This window comes from Macrosteles quadrilineatus, unplaced genomic scaffold, assembly GCF_028750875.1.
Source record: "Macrosteles quadrilineatus isolate MER2022 unplaced genomic scaffold, UCM_ALF_1.0 Scaffold_8__2_contigs__length_117827958, whole genome shotgun sequence".
Taxonomy (NCBI): Eukaryota; Metazoa; Arthropoda; class Insecta; order Hemiptera; family Cicadellidae; genus Macrosteles; species Macrosteles quadrilineatus.
The window spans coordinates 32,150,186-32,169,894 of NW_026542601.1; the positions used below are offsets into that span (position 1 = coordinate 32,150,186).

Genomic DNA, 19,709 nt, shown 5'->3' on the forward strand with positions numbered 1-19,709 from the left:
TACTTCCGGTCTGGAATATGACAATGTAAAATGTGACAAGGCCTTACTAACTCGGTGTGAATTGGTTGATTTGAGTGATTAATTTTGGATCTTTAATGGTTTGAGGCTAGGTCCATCTTATAAACGCATTTTAGATGAAAATGGGTATTACAGTAGAACCTTGATAATAAGACCCTAATTGGGATTAGTAAATAAGACTTGTTATCAAAGTTGACTTTTATCGAGGTTTAAAATAACATTAAAGTAGGGGTAAAATAAATTTCAAGATATTTAAAAATGACACTATTCTTATCAATGTTGACTTATAATTGAGGGTCTTGTTATCAAGCACTGTATTTTAAAGTTAAACTCTTGTTAAACTTAGTAAAATTGAAAACTGTGATTCCGTCATTCCGTAAAATTTTCCTTGTCAAAAGGGGTGATAGTGGTTTATTTTCATTGAACGTAAATACATTCCTGCAATAATTTGTAAGTAGGCCAACTATTAAAGATGTACTTTTAAAATAAAAAAGTAAAAAAATTAAGTACAAAATTAAGTTGGCAGTCATGACCTACCCTCTACCGGCGCCGCAAGTGTCCGATGTTTTTTTTTTTTAATCACACGTTTTTCGTATTTGTGTTTTGGCCAATATTTAATGTTTAATTGTTCGTGTACATGTAAGATAAATTTGTGAACTTTTAACCTAATGACGACCGTTCTATGGAATAAATCAATGTAATTTGACCTGAAGATGTGTTTATGAACACGAATCAGCTGTAGTCAACCAACTACAATCCAGGGTCACTTGACGGATACAGGTAATTTAAACCTTTTATTGTAAAAATCAGTGATCCAGAGGCTATACCATAAAAATGAAAAAGTACATTTATTTTCTTTGCAATTCATTGTTTAAATACATACAAATAGGTGGTTAGGGACAAATAGGTATTCCTTAGCAATAGCAAACAAGACGAACAAATTTATTAAATCAACAATCATACATGTGTAAAGTTGGAGTATAATTTCCTCGAGATATCTTAACACAACAGAGAGTTTCCCTAATTGTCTTCTTTTCATTTCTTTGTTCCAACTAATTAAGTTATGCTAATTGGCTTTCATCGCTTGAAATTGTTTTTAGAGTTTCTTTTCTTGTTTGAATTCTTTCTGTTGAAATTTGCTTATTAGGTGTTCTCTTTATAATTGGTAGTAATTAAGCAAGTTGGTGTCGGTGCTTAAATAAATAAGTAACTATTATATTTTATTTAGCATGAACATTCAAACTAACTCCCAATGAAAATTTATATAAAACAGAATTGCGGTTTATTTATAAAGGAACACGGAAACAATTATAGGATTGAATAATTATATGTATACAATAAAATGTAATTTTACTTTAAACCAGCTGAAAGGTAACAAAAATGATTAATAAATTGAAATCCCCGTCGTAAAAGAGTTATTCAAAGAATGTGCGTTGACAAATTTATGTTTTACAGCAATACTCGCCTCACGTAGGCCTATTTGGAAAAAATTGTTGTATTATTCAACTATGCCGGGATTGTGATAAAGTATAAACTTAATTTAGTAATTTAGATATTAATAAGCGTGTTTGACAAAAAATATCATCTGCCCTCTAAGTACACTTCTTGCTAAAGAATTTAGGACAGAATAAATTGGGTGTTTTGCAGTATATAAAAAATTCTATTTAAGTCAGAGGACCTTTTTTGTTTATTCACTACTGCTTAATTTTGAGTTGTCTTGGTTATAGCCTAAACTAAACCAACCCAACCTGAAACAACCTTATGCTAAACAAGATTTGAAGAGATAGTAACATTTTAACCTGAAAAAAGAATTGTCTAATATATCAATTTATAACAATTGTGTTGGAGGGGCGATTACAGAAACAACCTGTTTCCATAAAACTTCTATGTGATGTTTCTTATACAGTAAATGTATATTGTTGTTTAAAAAATGAAGCTCCTAAAATGCCAATATTTTAATGCAATAATAGAGAACGAATACTAAACTTAGTAATATTTAATTACATATTTTCTTTCTTGTGACACAAGCGAATTATAACATACAAACGCCGCTACAGGAAAACAGATAACACTGATAAAATTCCCTTCTCATTTCCCGCTGCCCGCGTTAATAGAAGTGTGATTGCCCGTGTCAGCGTCTGCCGCGCTAGACAGGGATATTTCGTGATATCAGTAGACCTGTTGGTACACCTGTCTGTCGCGGTCATTGCTAGAGTGTTGTGATCTGTCTGCTGTGTTGTGATTGTGTCTTGTGATGTGATTATCTTGGAATACACCTGATTTACGAATTAACACGTTGTTTTGCCAGGTAAATATTGTGTATTGGTCGATTTTCTAGTTTGTTAAGTGTTATTTATACTTGGGATTCATTCATTTCGCCACTGTTTTGTTATTTCAAAGTCAGGTGAACTGTCCTAACCTATACAGGTGAGAGTGTGATAATATTGCCCTAGGCTATTGTCAGCTAAGCTAATGGAACTGTCAAGTTTTGTTTCCTGTTACGAGTTTTGGGGTTTTGTTTAATTTTGTACTTCAAATACTGCCTCAATTTGTAAGAGTTAATAGAATTGTGGTTTTTGGATTTTGACGAAATACAATGCTAAGGTTTGGTTTAATGTTATCAATTTCAATATGTTTCAATTCATGTGGAAATAAGTAATTTTACGCTACACTACACTATTTTGACGAACTTCCCACGCAAGGATTTAGTCCAGAAAACTCGTATGGTAATCCCGTAAACACTTATTTTCAGGACTAGTAACGTAATATACTATTTCCGTTATGGATGCCAAGAAATAAATCTTAACAGCTCAACAAACACTGTTATTAGTTAATGTTGAGTAGTTTTCCGCACATAATTTAACAAATCAGATTTTGCAATCACAGACCACCTTACAGAAACTTACCTTTAAATCACTCCAATTTAAATATTTGCTCATCAGTCACTCATAAATTTGTTTCAAGCTAGGAAATTATGAAGATATTGTTATGGACTATGATAAATGAAATTCCAATTTTGGTCAAACCTAACTTTATAGTTATAGGTATCCCATCAATTAAGGTTTCAATTTGACATAAAATACTTAGGCCTACTTGTCGTAATTAAACTATAATACGGGGCTTCAAATGTGACTCTACTCTTGGGTTTTCTTTATTCCAAATATTATTCAAGGAATTAAATGTCACAATGAAGCAATTAATATTGTAAATCTGCATTATCTAGTATGATCCCTCAATACTGTTACTGAGTAGTAGAAAAAGCTCTTCTTACCATAGTACTGGCCTATGGGATAATTAGTTATAAAAGAAAACAACTTTGAACACATACAGTAGGCTATATGGATTGTATTATTTTACTTCTTAGTACTACTTAGTACTATATTATGTGATGAAATTAGCGCACTAGTTACAATTTGGACCATATTTGACAATCGTTGAATCAGCACACAGTTGTTTTTTAAAGGTTTGTTTGGTTTCCCAATCATGGAGTAACATCATTAGTTGAAGAAAACATATTTATACTTATTATAACTCAGTCAAACATATTGCTAACATTTTAATACAATAACGAAACCACGAAACAGATGCGGCAGTAAGTAACCAGGGATATCCAACCCCAATTTCTCTTTTTTTTTATTTAAACACATCCGAAATTAGACAAATCCGAATCTTTTCCCTTTACAGACAAGTCTTAGGCACCGGTAAAGATTTTGATAGGTAAATTTTACTTTATTCCAGTAGCAAGGTTGGCACCACTGGTTTGACCTAACATGTTTGTTTACATGTGGTCCAGTGATGTAATGTATGCTAACATTGCTAACACCGCCAGTGGTCCTTTGGACCGGAGTTATTAGCGCTTCAAACCAAATAGAGAAAGCTAGTCATTGTTGTCGCTTAAAATTACCGTGTGTTAATTTTCAAAATAGTGAAAGATAATAAGTGTACATAAGCAGTTGCAAGTCTATTGAATCAGTTCACTGACTCTATTTCGTAAAATACTCCTAATTTTATTTTGATACATTAAAGTTGAATTACTACTTCACGGGAGGGAATTGGTAGTCAAAATGAACTAGAACTTAACTGACAGTCGACCTGGACTTGAATGTTCAGGGAAAATTTTGCTTTTAAATTGTAGATCTATTGTATTATAATGTACAGAAACTAAAATCATGTAACCTAGCAGGCATCTAACAACAATGAAGTATAAACTGAAAAACCGTTATGACAACCAAGATAACATAATTTTCTCAGTTTTCTTCGTTAAGTTTCACGCCCTTGAATGACATAAAGTTTATAGAAAGTTTTGTCATTTTCAAAACCGTTTTATACAAATTGAAATCCTTTTGTCAAACATATTTACAAAGTTAAATTTCGAGTTCGGAAGGTATTGACTAAGTTTCAGCCTAAATACATTTAGGCCCAACCCACATAGTGACGTAATATTAGGCCCCAGGCTTACCAAAACAGTAAAACGGGTTTTCTGTGCTATCGGTTTACTCACGTAGCAACACTACCGAAAGCATTGTTTAAATAACACACACACATTCGGAAAAATTGCAAAGACTATGGTTAAAACAGTGCAATTGACTTTAAAACTGAAATCCCACTTCTCGTCATATTGTGAGCAAATGTTTGGATGTCCGTTCTCCGTATATTTAAGTTTATATTATTTTCTACGATTTTAGTGTAGATTTCACTGTGTGCCCTTTAATCTTGATTTAGGGCCTAATTCAAGAGAATAAAAATTAGCTTGAACAAATATCTTTATATTTTTTATAACAGTGAAGTACGTACAGAAATGTAACTAAAATACCGAACAAATGTATCTACAAATAATTCAACTTACGCAGTATACTCAACCATTACCTTTTCAATCATTGCATTATACTGGATTACCCTATACCATTGACTAATAGCCAAAGCTTATACTCTATCTTAAATATTAAGTTAGTAATATTCACAATAAACATGTACTAGCAAGAAATGTTTTGCAGTATTTAGTAGGCTATACAGTTCAAACTATTACGAAATACGCTGTAATCAATATGAACAAACTGCTGAGTAATCAGTTTGGATACCATCGCATTGTGGACATAGTGGTGACGAATACTGTAATATCAATCATCACGATATGAATGTCGGTTGGAGGTGTTCAAAATCAGCTGAAAACGTCCACCCTTATTGTGTGCTGGCTTGGCTTTGAATGTGAAATGACGAATTTCTGCAATAATTATTAAAACGGCATTTTCTGTTTTACAACCACATAGTAATTTAATTTCGCTAAACAGTCCCACAAATTTACCGGCGTTTAATCATAATGATTGCATCGCTGTCTATATAGGAACAAGTTGGGCGATTTGTAACCTTTCGATAACATTATCACCAAGCCCACTGATAACAGATAAGCCAACTAATTTCGTGGCCGAAGCTCCGTTTTGGGTTTTGTCAGATAACTTATCTCATGTCAACATATGTTTTCAAGATTTGCAAATTACTGTTTATCATCTGAACTACATTACTATTTTTGGGTTTTCACCAAAACACTCGTCTACACTAGCTGTGTTGGTTTTAAATTATTTATTATAAACAATATCTAATGAAAAAAGTATTCATTTGCGTCTCGGTGATGTTTATGAGTAATATTATTTTAATGGTTCAACTACAAGCTTTTTTACGTATTTAGATTACTTCTTTATTACTATATATTGTAGATTAGACCTACTTAGTACTTGATTACGTTTATCAGTGTTCCCTGTGTTGGGTTTGCTTATTTTTGAACGTGGTTTAGTTTCTTACTTCATTTGGTACCATTTGCAATCGAGTATTGGGTGATTCAAGTTAGGCGTGACAAAATAATATAGTTGAAGATGTAATCAACAAATTTAACCATTGAAAAATTGGTCTATTTATAGACCAAATCCAAATAATAGATACACAGAAGTAGCTCACAAATCTAAGCCATAGCACAGATTTAAAGAGAATGTAGACTTGGAAAGAGTGGATGTGTCAGCGCTTTTTTCTGTGGCTATAGTATGTATGATTGAACCTGTCTTTCAAACCTTTCACATGAAAATATTCTCTAAAAGACCGTTTTGGCAGTTCAGTAGTTAAAACGAGATTACTAGTATTCGTGGTTAAAACATACTCTCCATGGCTTATTCTTTTTTCATGTAATCACGTTTCCAAAAACATTTTTTACGTTTTTCGGATAGTGAATAGAGTCAAACTAAATTATTAAACTCACAACCAGAATCAGTAAAGGTCCAATGAATCTTCCTCTACTCGCGACAGTAGGACCAAAGCTAGGAAACCTCTGTCCCGCCTCGCTTCAATGTGCGGTGACACGAAAAAGTCCTCGCTCCCGCCTGCACCTAGGCTGCACCTATCCTGCTCCTCGCCTCGCTCTAATGTGCGGCGGGCCTTATGTACCTGGGACAGGCCCGATCCTCAAACCATTGGCTTGTTTGTCTCCTGGTCAGGTTTCATCATACAGACTATAGTGCTACTTAGGTGGGCGCCTGGGATGTTTGTCGAGCTGGGCAATGCTCGCGAAAGTGTAATCGTTGAAAATGACTCGTAGTTTTAGTGCAAATACAGTCCGCAGTCATCACTGATTCATGGTCCGTCCCGTCCTCACTTGAATTTCTGGCTGTTCAGAGTTCAGATCTGTGTAGACACGGATATCCTGCTATAAATTGCTTGTTTTAAACATCTAGTTAGCACAAAACACTATTATTCAAATTTGTGGTCATTCTATTAGTCAATTTTTTAAATGAGACTTTAAATTTTAGATTGTCTGCTTTATTCTCAAAGTATCAGCGGATAAACTGCAGAACTAGTACAGCATCGTGCGTCATGAGCACTTCAGCTAATTACTCTCTACACTATCTAGATGGCAGTTTCAAAGTTTAACAAGTTTTGCAACAATCTAGATTCAGTTTCGTGACACATAACTTGTACGTACACGAACACCGGAACACCGCCTACCCCAAGTTGTATATACACAGTACAAAGTGTACAGGCAGCAACGACAACCTATAGCTAAACGATAGCAGACATGCTATGACACTATTGGCGCTAAGGGCTTGAAATTAGTTTGGTACACGAATTTTTACTATTTTTAGTGCTATGTATAACGAAATGAGTTTAATTTATAAGGAAATATTTCTATTTTAGGACATAATTGATATCGACGAAACATTTTAATAATGATTTGTCACATTGACGCCTCTTATAATCCTTTTGTACACTGACAGATTAAATTAATGTCTGGTGTAGTTTTCATGTCATATTATAATTTTCTCTAATGATGAGTTTTTCAGTGTGTGGTTAAAATTAAAATAACAACACCGGAGGACAATTTATAGTTAACAATTGGATGTGTTTTGTTTAACAGAGTTCAAATTGGTGAAACAATAGGGAATAATAAATAAGAAGAAATATATGTTAAACATCCAAACGCTGTTTTAGGATGGATACCAAACATTTAGCACGATAATTCAACAAATATCACCATAATCACACAGCTGGTACCATAATTTGAGGCAGTACGATAATCTTCACCCAACAATGCAGCGTGTTGCCGGTGTTGCCAACTGAGCAGGCAGACAGGTCAAGGTCACGGTATTGGTTGCTCGGTTACTGATCGGGAAATCCCAAGGCTACGGTAGTGTTATGGTCGTTAAGATCCTGGAGAAACTAGGTTATACAGCGTTGACTTTGGATACTACAAACATAGAATAAATACTTCATCTATGATACAAGTACACGTCCTATTGTAAAACATAAAACCTGTGTTATTTGAATTTCCTGTAGGGTAAGCGTAGACAGCGGTAAATGTATATTTTTCTTTTCCGCGTCACTGGAATTTTTAATTAAAGTCAAAGTTACATTTAACACTTAGGAAAGCGGTCCAAACCCATTACACTTTTGAATTTAGCCTTGAATTTAACCCGTCCGTCCCGTACCGAAGTACGAGACGCTAATGTTAGCAACACAGCCATAATGTTATTTGAAGGGTTAATTTTACAAAGTTTTTACTTTGTTGTTACGTTACAATATTATTGGAAGTTCAGGTTTGCAGTAGCGTGCTCATACTCATACCGTATGCAGAGAACAATTCAAACAACACCGTTTCCTATGGTGCTAATAATTTTAATACATTTTTCATGGAAACTAGATACTATTGGACAGGACCTCTGTTCTTGAGGTTCACGGATTCAAGTCATGTTGGTGACAAATGGTAATGATTGGTAGAGCCGCTACCTGATGTCCCATAAATAGATTAGGAATGGGTATATGATAAAATAATTTAGGCGAGGAGGGCTCTTTTTATTTCCGCTTATTTTAAGCTAATTTTAAATATAACTTAACAGTACAATACGCTACTAATGTACTACCAATGGCATATTTTATAAATCAATAATGGCTAGATATTGTAAGTTTATTTTCCGAAGTAATTTTTTTCCTAGAATAGTTTTCTGTAATTGTTAAAAAAGGTACGTGTTTAAAAAATGCATATATATCAAAAAAAAAAAAAAAAGTGAAATCAAAGCCAGTTTAAATGAGTAAATATTCTATATTCAATTTCGCAAGCAGTGCTGATAATGTTTCTGAAAAAGTTTTTTTCTCTTTTTGGGGCTTATTATACTGTGCGTTTATAGTTTATAAATAGACCGTTTTTTAAACAATTTTGTTCTTTGTGAAATAACAAGTTAAAAATCTTTGAAAGAAAGTATTGTTTAATGAGAACGTATCAAAACACAAAAGTAGTTTCGGTTGACTAAAGAGATCACTTTGTTTTCTAATTTTATGGATAATAAAAGATAATATATAAATATAGTTTGATGAATATTGCATAGGCAGGATTACAATGCAGCTTGTAACTTGCTTGTCACTAAATTGAACTAGAAGTAATATAACGAAAATTGCTATAATATTTGCTACAGTTTTGATGTACGTAAATAAATATAGTTTATAAATATCTTCTATTTAGTATTATATTTTCTCATGCAAATGTTCGAATGCTCTTCTTATCTACTTAAGAAATGCAATTTTTAGCCGAATACGATTATTTTTTTCTTTATGACAATGATTTGTTGAAAATAAGACAAAGAATAACTGACCTGTAGATTAAATACTACGGCATTCAAACTGTAACAATGAAATAGTTAATCTATTACTTTTCTAGCAATGTCAAATTACTTGGCGATAACCTCTTGTAAAGATATATGTTATCTTCGTGACATTGTGTGTTATCTTAGCGCCACAAAAGGTTTAATCAATTGTTTTTTAATCAGCTGATTTGCTGGTCTGTATGGATGATATCATTTCCGTTAGAAAACCCCTGTTTAGCAATATCATATATCAAACATATGTTGTTATAAGTTTTTAATCTTAAAGAGTCTGCTAAAAATAGTGTTACTTATTAAGGTAATTAACTGTAAACTGTTATCTGGGAATATTTGAATGCTTTGACGGATTTTCTTTATCTTTAGGTTATTTTATCAACTACCAACAAGAAAAAACTATTTTTTTAACTATTGCATGTTCTTTGGAGTTGTGAAGAGTGAGGAGGACATTGTAAATTTACTCAGAAATATTCGAGATGAAATAATCGATATTGATTTAGTCAGTCGTACCAGATTGATCTCGCGCCAAACAGTTTGGATTTAATGACAGGATAAATAAAAGGCATATTAGCAATGTCCATAATCATTGATAGTATTAAAAAGTTTAAATATTGGTATTATTACTGTTGTTATTTCATTTAACTCAGCTCAAACTCTGAGAAGTTGTTTTCTGAAAAGCGGAAATAATTTTTGTGTTAGGCCTATATGGAAAAATATTACTCATTAACAAAAATTATAGTCCTCAAATAAACTTTATTTACGATATGTTTATTGCAGAAAGGTATTGAAGAATATCATTTTCTCTATCAGCTTAATACCCAAGTGTTAAAAATTGACCAATTTATCATCACGCAAACGTTAATCCAACTTGTTGAATTTAGAAAAGTTTGGAAGCATTTAGTTTTATTTTGTAAACCCAAACTAACGCGAAATATCATATTATCTTAACCATACGAATAATTATTGTACTGATATAATTCTTGATATTATTACGTATTTGTGTCGTAATATGTTGAATCAGTTAAGAAGGACCGTAAATTGTAAACATTTTGGACTCTTAACTAATCAATTTATCTTCTTCGCAAAAGATAAAAACTTTATTTCCCTTGCGTCTCCTTATTACGCTAAAAATAGCTCTAAAAGCACGTAACCCAATTTTAACCTCTAAGCACCAATGTCGCTGTGGCATGTCAGATGTTGTTTGCGCCGAGATATATCGAGCCGTAGCTACTTGTATAAACTCTAGGTAGACAGTGTATGTACAGGTTGGACACGAAACTAAATCAGATTTCTGAACTCAACTTTTTTTAAACCAACCTTGAAATCGGTAATTCAATATTTTAAGTTGCAGTTAAGATGATTTTTGTTGTTTTAAAAGGTTTATTGCTGTGCGTGGTACAGTTAAGATCAAAATCTTTGATCGTGGTATTTAAAGTAATGCCAGAAACATCCATGAAGTTTAAATCCACCAAAGTATGCTGCAACCATGTGGTTCAAAACCTAACCTAAGGCTGTTTCAAGTCCGCACCAAGAAAACAGCCAAGTATTTTCGGAGATTTGGTTCGGAATAACCCTTTTTTCTTATCAGATAAATTCAAGTATCCATACAACATTGTACATAATGCCGAGGTATATAAAAGGTTCTTGGTCTGATTTGATGGTTCGATCCAGCTGTCATTGATTGATCATTGGGCTTCTAATGAATGTTCCTGATTAATGAAACAGGTGGTCTTATTCAGTAAAAGGGCATCTCATTCCATTCTACACCCATCTTTCACTCGTAAAATTTGGGTTAAAATACTCACATAGGTGGCGTCACCATCTGAAATGATAATGAAGTATTAATGATTCGTTAAGCAAGTTAGCAATAATTTCACGTTCAAAGTGAACTAGATGTACATTTCAATTACTCTAGATATTAGGGATATTTATATGTTAACATATACAACACAAAGATAAACCGCACTAAACGCAAATGATGACATGATAGTGTTTTTTCATAGCAACTTTTTTCTTTGACAACACCAGTTCACAAAAGAAAAAAAACTGATATCATCAACTTCAGTTTATTGTTCTCTATATCGATTAAAATAGCAACTTCGACCTTTGAAGCATGTATTAAACAGTAGTTTTCTTTTAATTTCTTACATGCTAAACAAAGATTTGTACTGAATGTATTACATTATCAAAGTGGTAGGTTTGGGTCGGATATTTCACTAGGTGCTTTACACAGCAACCCACCCACCACTACAAAGAGCAACACATATCACCACATCACTTGTTGCACTTAAGTGCCACCACTCTGCACTTAAATGCAGGCACTTATCACTTTATACATTGCATCCACTATGCTTCTACCGGACGGAAATGCTGTTGCGGACATGTTCAATTTGACAAGTCACTTGGTCACAGTTTATGACTTACAGATTATTATTTAATTTAAGTTGTTAACATATTTAAGTTGTGTTTAAGCGTTTTGATCAGTCGTTACGGGGAAAACTATATTTGTAACTATACTTTTACTTCTAATTCTTATTCTCTTTGAAATAAAATTTTACCTAATTATTTGATTAAATTCAATAAAGAGAATAAAAACCCTGGTTTACGTAACATAAACGCACATTGTCTTATTAGATGCAATATAGTATATATTCGATCCTGAGAAACTTTCAAGCTTTTAATTGTTCAAATTAGTCCCTCACCATTAAGGGCTTTTAATGGTCCTGACTAAAAAAAACAGCTGGCCTTATTCATTAAAGACCTACATAATGGATTGAATCGCATTCTTTTCTCAGCGCTTATTCATATTCAGGGCAAAAACATGAAAAGAAAACGCAGAATTGTGTTCCTATCACAATTAAACGATATCCTTATTCTATGATAGGAATATGATAATGTAAAACAAGCCAAGATTAATAAAAATATAGATCGTGCCGATATCCAAATTACAAATTAAATGCAGAAAATTCATACAGCTTACTTGCACAACTAAAAGCCATATTTGACAAAAAAGGTCACAGAGTTTCGCCATCAAAACTTTACTGCCCAATGAATATCCAATCTAAGGCTTATATAACAGTTTGATACTTAGCCAGAATTTTAGTGTCACACAAAAGTGTTATTAAAATTCCTCACCGAGGAAAGAATAAGGAGACTAGCGCTGTAAGGCGGTAGCGGCCATAACGTGAACTATATAGGGTTGTAAACTCATTGTTTACCAGAGTGAGGTTATAGTCGATCTTTTATCGTCGCTTGGTTTCTGCCGTTACTTTTTTAGGTTTACATTGATGGCAATATTCTGACTAAAAAGTATCAACTGTGAAAGGGAAAAGAATTTACATTGTTATTGATACACATTAAACAGCTGTTGACTCTAAATAGTGCAAGTAAATTTCTTACCTGTATTAATAATTAATACAATATTACGTTTTAAATGTTACAATTATTGTAACATTTAAAACCTGTTTTGACGTGCGGGTCATGTTTGTAACGATTGAAAAAATGCACTTATGTTGAAAAAATGTAACTTTTTATCATATTCCGCTAATTGTATTGCACATTATTTGACACGTGTAGTCATTATTGCGTCACAAATAGTTAACAATTTATTTTATTTGGTGAACAGATTTTTAACTGTTTAAACAAAAAGATGCTAGTTGTAGACAACTAAAGGGCTCTCCTTAAACCATACGGACCTAATTATCTTCAGCTGATCTACAAGGATGACATCACTACACTATTAGGAGTAAATGAAGGGCTTCTGCTAGAAGTTTAAGGGGAGTTGGCAAAAATTGAGCAATAAGTGGTCTTTTTCAAAAGAGGGTCGCCACTATTTAAACTGTGAAATACCCACAGTTTAGGTTAAGGGATTTTTGAGTGTTTGTAATTATTCCTGTTAAGTAAATAAAAAAAGTGTGTGGCTACACCTATAAACTAACCCAACCTAGGCTTAACTGTGGATATTCCACAGTTTGAAAAGTGGCGGCCCTCTTCTGCAAAAGACCTGAAAGATGTTTACAATAATAATGTGTTAACTGTAGGAAATATAAATGCGTAATTTGTGCGTTAAGTATCACTGATGCACTAGTTACTCAAACAACTATATTTATGATAGTTAATTTTGTTTTTAGTGTCCTGTTAAGCAGTTTTTTTTTGTTCGCTTGAATAAATAAACTGATATTTTTTTTATTTTCAGGTAAGAAACAGCTGCTCTTACACTTCTTTTGGTAAGCATTTTTTGTGGTATTCACACTCTTAGTTTGTAATATTTTTTTTTATTTCATTTCCAATAATTACTGATCTTTTTCAGACAACAAAAGAAAAACGATTAACCTACATTTTAAAATGCAAGTCAGATATTGAACTCAGTATAGTTCATTTAAACAATTTCTTTGATTGCAATTCGGAATTAAATTCTTTAGAAGTCAGTTATTTAATTCATTTTTATCATACAGTACCTACTCTTTTTTTCTTAAGGTCCATGAAAGGAATTTACCTAGTGCCTTCTATTTCTCTCCCACGAGCTGTTATGCACATTTGTGCTGCAAATAGTAGATTAAATAACGCAGGCGCTTCGATTGTACCAATCAATTATCACTTTTTATCTCTTTCGATTGAATATTATAGCATGGGAAATTTTAATTCATGTTCGACAATTTTTAACCTGTATTTCGAGATACAATGTATGTAGACATCCCATTATTTACACACATTAACTGTGTTAATACGTAGTTTAAGAAGTCCTTCAAGTTTTTACTAATAAGTTGTAGATTTACTTATTGCCTGGTCTAAAATGTAAAGAATGGTTTCTATTGAGTTTAACCACGGAAATGATGTACCCTATCCCTCATTTATTTAGCTGTAGAAATATTTTGATCAAAAGGAAAATATTTTTGGAAAATCTTATTAGCCTACTACTTTTAAAGTTATATGTTCTATCTTTGTTTTTCGTGTCACGGTAGTTTATGTGACAAGAATGAGTTATTTTTAAAAAGTAGCTTTTTTAATTTAATTGCAATCAAAAAGTGTGGTGTTTATAAATAAACTGCCATTACCAGTGCTAAATACGTAGGACAATAAATAGCATCTGTAGGAATTATTAACAAGGTATTTTCCGAAATTATACAAAAATCGATCTGAACATGCTTTTGTAAGGCTACAGTAATACTAATAAAACATTAAGTCTACCGAAATAGCAATGCAATATACCCAAGTTCTGCATACACAGGGTATATACCCAATGTGAACGAATCCACGAAGTACTCATAGATCATCTTAATGGGACCAAAGGGAAGACGGGCGTTTAAATGAAACATGCTTAAGGCAAGGGTAAAGAATGGGTTTCATCAGAATATCCATCCAAACAAAACGATTTTAATCAAGGGTTCAATATTCATCTACTGTCTTGTTGATATGAAATTATTATAATGCAATGTCTAATGATACGACTTTTATAAAAAACATCATTGTGAAACCTATGCTTTTTAGCGAAATTCCCATCTAGGGAATAAGCCATTGTCGTAGGTCTCATGATAAGACCTGGACCCGAGACCGGCTAACTTGTTCGTTTTTAGGTCCCTAAAACTATTAGTTTGATTTTGTATATGCGTATTTATGTACGTCAAGTCAAACGATTACTCGTGTAAAAATATTTGATTTCGAGGAATATATTTTAACGTTTCAATATATGAAACTTATTATTGTTTTTCTATAAATCCTGATTGGTCTTTCCGTACCCCACAGTAAATGGAGGTTTTGTAACATTCGTTTAGAAAAGCACGTATAAGCTATTCATTTTTAATATGCTAAAATTGTCTATGAATAATGGAGTTTTAGTGGACATTTCTCGTCTGCAATCAAGTTTTTCTAAAAGGCTGCTGTTAAAAATTATATGTACAGGCATATGAATAATGGAGTTTTAGTGGACATTTCTCGTCTGCAATCAAGTTTTTCTAAAAAGCTGCTGTTAAAAATGATTTGTACAGGCTATGAATAATGGAGTTTTAGTGGACATTTCTCGTCTGCAATCAAGTTTTTCTAAAAGGCTGCTGTTAAAAATTATTTGTACAGGCATATGAATAATGGAGTTATAGTGGACATTTCTCTTCTGCAATCAAGATTTTCTAAAAAGCTGCTGTTAAAAATGATTTGTACAGGCATATGAATAATGGAGTTTTAGTGGACATTTCTCGTCTGCAATCAAGTTTTTCTAAAAGGCTGCTGTTAAAAATTATTTGTACAGGCATATGAATAATGGAGTTTTAGTGGACATTTCTCTTCTGCAATCAAGATTTTCTAAAAAGCTGCTGTTAAAAATGATTTGTATAGGCATATGAATAATGGAGTTTTAGTGGACATTTCTCGTCTGCAATCAAGTTTTTCTAGAAGGCTGCTGTTAAAAATTATTTGTACAGGCATATGAATAATGGAGTTTTAGTGGACATTTCTCGTCTGCAATCAAGTTTTTCTAAAAAGCTGCTGTTAAAAATGATTTGTACAGGCATATAAATAATTGAGTTTGAGTGGACATTTCTCGTCTGCAATCAAGTTTTTCTAAAAAGCTGCTGTTAAAAATGATTTGTACAGGCTATGAATAATGGAGTTTTAGTGGACATTTCTCGTCTGCAATCAAGTTTTTCTAAAAGGCTGCTGTTAAAAATTATTTGTACATGCATATGAATAATGGAGTTTTAGTGGACATTTCTCTTCTGCAATCAAGATTTTCTAAAAAGCTGCTGTTAAAAATGATTTGTACAGGCATATGAATAATGGAGTTTTAGTGGACATTTCTCGTCTGCAATCAAGTTTTTCTAAAAAGCTGCTGTTAAAAATGATTTGTACTGGCATATGAATAATGGAGTTTTAGTGGACATTTCTCTTCTGCAATCAAGATTTTCTAAAAAGCTGCTGTTAAAAATGATTTGTACAGGCTATGAATAACGGAGTTTTAGTGGACATTTCTCGTCTGCAATCAAGTTTTCCTAAAAGGCTGCTGTTAAAAATGATTTCTACAGGCAGTTCGTTAACTAAAGATTACACGCTTTCCGTTGACGTCTTTCGTTGACGTCTGTATGTGTAAATATATTTTGTAAAAATAATCACAACATACACATTACATATTTTATGAGTGATTTACAGAAATCCGTTAAAATATATGAACATGCATATAAGGAATGCTTGTAATTGAAATTAAAACATCAATCATTAATAGTGGTTTCTTCGTAATTTTTATTTATTTAAAGACGGGATTTACGCTACTTAATACGACATTTATGTAAGTTGCTGCCTAAAACTTTACTGTTTGTTGTTTCCCAGCATCGCCTTCTAAAACGCTAGGCGTTTGCACAAACCAGTTTTGCACTTCAAATAATATAGCCATTGATTAGTGAGGGGTTTGATCCACCACAAAACAAACTTTGCCCTCTCACCCACAATGAAATTCAAAATATTTTTTATGATCATCAATTACACTTTGGAAACATTTCTTTTAAATGTAGGTTATGATTAGGTGTAGATTCCGTGCTGAATAACATGACACTCTTTATATTCAAAATCACAAATTGAAGCAGGAAAAGTTATGAAGCAATAATGACGCAATAGAGCGCCGTAGTCATTACAAAGCTAATCAGTTAATGACCGGGCGCCAGTAATTAATGTAATTACTATTGTTGTAGTTGGTACCACTGGTGTGTCATTTGCGAGAATTTTGTCCTAACTTAACTCCCCTCACATGTTTGGAGTTTGTAATTATAGTACTTTACCAACTCCATTTGTAACTGTCAACTTACAACTAATTGATGTAGGCCGTTCGTACAAATTTTGAATCATTGAGGATTTCGAAGTTGAATTTAGGGAACGTTTGTCGTTGATGGTTAAATTTGTGTTTTAGCGAATTTCCCATTTAAGGAATAAGGTATTGCCGTGGGTCTCGCGGTACGACCTGGACCCGGGTCCGATTTACTTTTTTGTTTTGAGGTCCGCATAGGCCAAAACACCTCATATTCATTCAAATTCATATATATTTATTTAGGTATATGTATGTCTGTTAACGCAATAACTCGAGTAAAGATGATGGGATTTCGATAAAATCTTCTACAAACGTATTGTGCTATGTTTATTCGAACGAGGCGAACCAGCATGATCGGACTATAGGAACTGGGGTTTATGGGGGTTTGTATTGAGTAAAAAATATTTTTCCTATTTTTGACCCTAAACACGTAAAGTTTCTCAATTTCTTTCCAAACCATTGTATAGAGCTTAAAAATGAGTATGTTTAAAGCATTGTATTCCTAACGGGTACTCAAATTTAAAATTTCCATGTTATTCTTATGGAGAAAAAATAAAAAGTTGTAGCTTGTTTTATAATGAAAATATTTTAATCAAATTTCACTATTTTGTTTAGTTATCAACATTTCAATAAAAACCCCCACCTTTCCTTTAGCAGCAAACCTTGTTTACTAATCTAAATTAATGTAATTTAAACAGGAAATGCATGTGTCAATATTTTCGTGGAATATTTTCGTGGAAATTTCCTTAGTCTACAGGTAAGCTGCAGCGGGGGTATTTAATGTTCATAATGCATTCGTCAGTCGATTCCAACTGACTTCGAACATTACCATACATTAAAAACCCCTTTTTGCTCACAAATTAAACTATACCAATACCGGTACGTTCAAATAGAAAAAAATAGCCAAAAGTATAAATAATATAGTAGTGTTCTTATTCATTTTCAAGTACGTAATGATTAGTTTTAGTATCATTAAATTAACTGAATAAATCAATATTTTTTTATAATAGATAAATACAAGTTTTCCTGGAACTCAGGTGCTATATAAAGCTGGAAGCCACAACAAGAATGTTAGTAGGGAGTTTTTCGCTGGAATTGTCAGCATTGCCGCATAACTCAGCATTATTGTTTCTGTAGCGTTGCCAACATCCCGCGAAGAAATATCCCGTAGAAGGGTCATGAAATAACGCTTTAGCTCGACTTTGTTGGTTTAGTATAGTTGGCTTATAGATAAAAGTTATTGCTGCTTTCTACCTATAAATATTGTATATTTTACGTTGTAATGTAGAACAAAATGTTGCCATGCATGCCACTGTGTTGAAATTTTAAGAATGTATTAAGTTTTTTGCTTAATATGACAAAAACATGCTTGGTATTTTCTTTAACTTAGACTTGAATAATTTTGCAAGGTGTCAGTCGTTGTTTGCTAACAAGTGAGTGAACTTGAGCTGGAGCTCTCGTCCTCTCTCTAAACAAGAAAGAAATAGCGTTTTTGATATTATTAGAAGAGGAAGAGAGATCGAAGATGAAATTTACATTATTGTTGGTCGTCTTTTTAAAGTGCGAAAATCTGTCAGTTCCATTGGAGTCGGCCAGTTGCGCAGAGCAGAGAGCGCACTGCGCACCGCGGATGTGTCTAGGAGCCAGGGAAAACGGAAGCGTTTGGTTCAGTGTTAATAAGTAGGCTCCGCAGTGCGGGCTGCGCACATAATGCGGAGCTAGGAAACCCCACCTTTAGAACTGAAGCCACGGGGTCAAATCTTTCCAGTCCTAATGGCCTTAGCAATAAGATAATGTTGAGAATATGTTATTCGGAACCCACCATAGAATTCTTAATATTAGATCTTTCATGAGAGAACCTTCTTTACATTGGAGATATCTCGAAAATCATACGACAATTTAGTTCAATACTAAAACCACTTGTTTCAAATAGTCTCATTCCCATTACTGGCCCTTTAATATCAATTCATCTGTTGAATATCAATGCTATAAGTTACAATGGCAACTAATGACTAAGACCTAGTTAACTGCAGTTGAGGTCATTATAATGATGCGGCGAGGAGTTAGGGTTAAAGTCATTACGTAAATCACAGTCATTTGCCGTTGTGCTAAGATTTGTCTTTATTAGATTTGCATTATATTTTCTTGTTTGTTTAAAATATTAAGAAATTTGCTCAAAGAATTGGTCGTAGTGCTCGCATAGTGTTGAGGGGTTTGCTGGTTTGGTTCTTAGAAAACAAGGAGTGTTTTTTGTGGTTATTTTTATTTTAGTGAATAAATATCGATCTTTGTCATCATTGTTCAGTGTTTGAGGTCATATGAGTCTGGAGTATGTGCAGTGGCCCTTAAAACTTGTGTTTTTTTTTCACATTGTCTAAGCAAACCTAAATACTAGTTCATTGCTAGCTCAGTGGTTGTCTTGGGTTCGAGACAGCCTGCAGTATCTTATAACTTAGTACTTCGCAGTTTTAAAAACCATTACTTAGGCTATGATGTCGGAGATTAAAGAGATATAAATATTTCAACTTATCACCTTCTGTTAGGTGAGGGGTTAACAAGGTTGCATTCATCTATAATTTATTCATCAATCACTTGGGTATTTATGTTATGTTATTAGATTAATTTCAAATTAAATTAGACACCTTTAACGTATTCAGTTAATTACATACAATGTATGGAGGGAGAAAGTAAAATTAATGGTACAAAAGAAAATTAAAATTAATCGTGTACATAAACATAAATAAATCTACAAGGAAATAATTTTAAGGGTATTA

The 19,709-nt window shown here is 32.9% G+C and overlaps 1 protein-coding gene across 3 annotated transcripts in view; it reads left to right on the forward strand.

Annotated features, from left to right (window-relative positions):
* LOC128999870 (inactive rhomboid protein 1-like) overlaps nt 1-19,709 on the forward strand; it is a 301,906-nt gene that overhangs the window by 140,750 nt on the left and 141,447 nt on the right. The window lies entirely within an intron of this gene.